This window comes from Hylobates moloch, unplaced genomic scaffold (assembly GCF_009828535.3).
Source record: "Hylobates moloch isolate HMO894 unplaced genomic scaffold, HMol_V3 SCAFFOLD_13, whole genome shotgun sequence".
NCBI lineage: Eukaryota > Metazoa > Chordata > Mammalia > Primates > Hylobatidae > Hylobates > Hylobates moloch.
In genome coordinates, this window is record NW_026652288.1 from 52,671,761 (window position 1) to 52,675,942 (window position 4,182).

At 48.6% G+C, this 4,182-nt stretch overlaps 1 pseudogene; it reads right to left on the reverse strand.

Moving 5' to 3' along the window:
- Positions 1-244: 244 nt before the first annotated feature.
- LOC116480237 (sorting nexin-19-like) lies at positions 245-3,180 on the reverse strand (annotated as a pseudogene).
- Between the last annotated feature and the right edge of the window lie 1,002 nt (positions 3,181-4,182).

Consider the following 4,182-nt stretch of genomic DNA (forward strand, 5'->3'; position numbering starts at 1 on the left):
ATCTACTCACCAACAACAATCCCAACACTACAAAAAGGACATGGAAATAAATGTGCATGCAACTGGGACACATACCCCATGTCACCTGCTACAAATGGAGCAGAAGTGGGAGAGAATTGAGCCACTGAGAGCCTAGGCCTTCTGAGCTGTAGCCTACTTCCAGGGAGCACGGGCTTCCTCACTGGTCTCTGGGTGGCCTAGTAACTCTACTTCCCTGACCTGGGAAGGATGCGTGAATAACCAGCTAAGAGGAGACACCCATCCTCATAGGGTTGCCTGGGGTATCTGAAGCTGAGTTGGTAGCAGGGGAGTCCTCAACAGAGGCACTGAGATCCAAGAATTCCAGGATAATGTCCCCAAGGCAGTAAATCAAATGCCTGTTGATGAGGGGTTGTTGCAGTGACTCCAAGACTAGACCCCAGCTCAGCTGGCATTTGTTCACCTCAAGAATTTCTACTATGAGATCTGGGAGGACTCCCATTAGGCTCTGCAAAGCCTGTTTCTCAGCAGGCAGTTTCTGCTCCTGGGTCCTTACAGGCTGTGGAAACTCAGGCAAAACTCCACCAGGCCAGATGGACTCCTGAAGAAGCCAGAGGTACTGCACCCAGGGCTGTGGACTTGTTAAATTAGCTACCTGCACCTCTAGCCACCTTTGAACTAGGGTACCAAAGACAAGACGAAGAAACTTCTGCATGTTTTCAGTACACAGTCATTTCCATTGTTCTGTTAGTAGCAAGAGAAGCAGATTCAAGATTGTGTCAACTAACTCTGTCTCTGTTCCTGAATCACTGTTGCTGGGATCTTGGGCTGGCACAGTTGCATCTGACAAGGATCTTTTTCTGGGGCTTCTGTTGGCTGCATCTCCAGTAACTTTGTCTGTTTTTCAATAAAAGATTCCATCCCAGACACGGATAGGGTCTTGGACTCCACATTGCCTTCCTGGAGACAATAAAGAATCTTGTCTTGTGCTTCAGTCACACTTAGTGCTGGAGAAATGTTACTGGATGAGAACCTCAGCCTGGACTTGCTAGCCTTCTTGCCTTCTGTATGGGACTTGCTTTCGGTCTCGGCCTCACTCAGCTCCTCTGTGGGGCTCTGGGATTCAGAGCAAGGAAACGCTGTCTTCAAGGTGTCCACAATGGCACTCACCACCATCTTCTCTATTCTAGAGACCATAAATGGTTTCTTAACAAAGGAAATGCGAGCATCTGTGTTCATAGCAAGGAACTCCTGCACCTCCTCACTATTAGCAATCTCTGGAATGGCACACAGTTGCTTCAGGAATTATTCTAGAGGCTCTTATGGGCTTCTACTCTGTCACTGTCCATGTTTCCAGATGGAAGATCTGGAAAGAGCTTTTTAGGAACCTTCACATTTTTAATGAACTTTCATAGATCTGGTTTCTCCTGATGGCCTGCAGATTCAAGAACTCCCAATAGCCGTGATTCACAGTGTGATAGGCCAGCTGCTGCAGGCTGCTCCTGTTTTCACCATCAAGGGCTGTCTCATACTTCACAGTATAGTGTGTGTATGGGTGCAGTCCGGTGCCACTGTGCTCTCGGGCTGTAATGGTGCCAGTGATATGAAGGTTCTGGATGACAACTGGGCCATCTGGACTGCTTAGGAGCTCAAAGCTGAAGATGGCTGAGCTGAGAGGACCAGGTGGAGAGGAGGAAAGCAGAACTGGTGGCAGACTAGGATCAAGATAGCTCACATCATTGGTGAGATCCTTCTCTAAGCATGAGGGCTGTGAGGAGCAGGTCTTTTCTGGCCCCTCCAGCAACGCTGGAACAGAGGTGGTAACATCTCCTTGTTCTATCTCCTTGTCTCCTGTGTCAATCTGGATCTCTGGGCAGAAGTTCAGCGTGGAGACAAGCAGGCCTGTCTCTGTTTCTGTCCCTGGACACTCCTCAGCCTCTGCTCCTTCAGAATCCTCACCACCTTTGAGTTCCAGAGCCTAGGAACCCTCTAGGGCACACAGGGCATCCTGAATCCTGTCAGACAGAAAGTGGCCTGGAGTCATGAGCATGATGGTTTCTTAGCCTAGTTCAGACAGCAGACTCCAGCTGAGTCTTCACATAAGAACAGGGGGCCTCGAATATTTAGCTGTAGGAAATGAGTTGTTTCCTACTTTTCTTTTTTCAGACATCCCACCCAAATCTCCCTCTACAGCTTCGTGGCTTTCTTCAACCTCTGAGAAGGGGCTTGCAGGACTCTCTGGCTCACTGTTAACTTAGGAACCCTGGGGCTGCTACTGGAGAAGGAGCTCTCCCTTCTGGAAGCTGCTGTACCTCAGCAATCAGTGGCAGAGATACGGGCACTGAGGGCTGTTCAGGGGCACTGGCTGGGCAGAGTGTTGGATCTCTGGCCTTGGAAAATATACCCATGAGTACAAGGTGGATCCCATCAGGATCTCACAGCCTGCTGATCAGTGGTAAGACTACACTGCATACGATGAGTTCAACCACTACATGGCATCCAGTATGTGTCTCCAAGTGGGACTTGGGCACCAGCCCTTGAAGCAACAAATTCACAATGCCATGTGTATAGGTGACTTCAGCACTGGGGCTGTGCACAGTAGGATGTGGGTAAGTAGCCCAGCAGTAAGCCTCCCAGAGGTGGGAAGGCTCAACTGGACCCTTCTTCCCTGTAGTGGCCTCCTTTGCCTGAATATAGCTCTGCAGGTGACAACGACAGAGAGTCAGAACATTCTGGGCAAGAGCATGATGGTGCATCATGCTCATCCTCTTCCGAATCTCCTGGACCAACCCTTTCATAGTTGCCTCCATTTCCTATGCAAAGCCTGGCTCCTGGCTCACAGAACGGTACCAGGATAACACAAAATGTCAAATAATGACATCTGGATGGTGCGGTTGATCTCCTGTTCCAGCTGTCTTTCTGCCTCAGGGCATACAGGACAGGTGTCCAGTGGGATGAAGCCTTCCAGAAGCAGTGGACCTGAAGCCACTCCAGAGACACTGGAGCCCAGCCATCCTCCCACCACCACTAGCAATGCAGACAGAAGGCACAGCAGCCACACGCTGACCAGAAGGTGTATGACCAGGAGCCAGCAAGCAAGAGCCCCACAGCCACCAGCTTCTGACTACTCAACAGGTTATTGAGGTGACAGCTGGATCCAGCTGGAGTCTCCTGGAATGATGGCACTGTTTCTGTCTTCATGGCTGAACGGACAAGGTGGCTTCCCCAGATGGCAGCCTCAAGATTTTACTCCAGAGTTAGGGAAGCGGGGAATGAACTGTGTCCCAGATACAGGGTGATCTGGGTGCTGTTCAGGGAACCGAGTCTCCAGGCCCTCTAAGTCCTACAGACACTGCAAAGCGACAGCGGCAGCTCTGCATCTGCCCATGGCTACCACTCACAGAGTCCTTGAACTGGCCCCTTCCAGTCGAGGTGTGGCTTTGGAGGAAAACTCTGCAGCCTTGATACCGCCCCAGGCAGAAGGCCTCTTCGCGGCCCTGGGGCCCACGGACACTTACACAGGCAGAGGGCGGCGGCTGGCCAGGACTGGGTCACATGCCGCTGGGAACCATGTGCCCACACTCAGCCCCGACCTGAAGTGGGCTCATCGGGGTCATCTCTGCTGGCCTCGTCCTGTTGCTGCTGCAGACCTGGGTGACTGCACTTGCAGCCCTGCCTGTGTTAGGGCTGCCAGCCTGCCAGCCACCAGCGACCAAGAGTAGCTTTTTATAACTTAAATTTTCTATATATTCCTTGCATATATTTTTGACATTGATCATGTATTTTACTTAACCTACTAACAGAATATACCTACAGTAACATTACAATAAAAATTACCATGGTCCATGACAAATTTATTTGCAAGTGCAGTGGGAAAAAAAGTTTAATAAAAACAATAGAGATATACAATATGTGGCTTTTCACAGTTTTGTCTCCCATATTATTCCTATCATTTATTCTATATTTCTAAGGTTAAATAATATCAAGATCAGGTACAAGGGTTGTAATGTGCTTTTAATTATTATATAGAAATGTATCCCATGACAATTATATTCAACATATATCAAGCTATGTACAATTTTAATAATAATTTTATACATGTTGTTTTGAAAATGAGAGCAAATTTGAATATAACCAATAATCACAAAAATATTTACAGTGCAAATATTCTCAGCAAGATTTGAATTGTTGGTAAATTCAAAA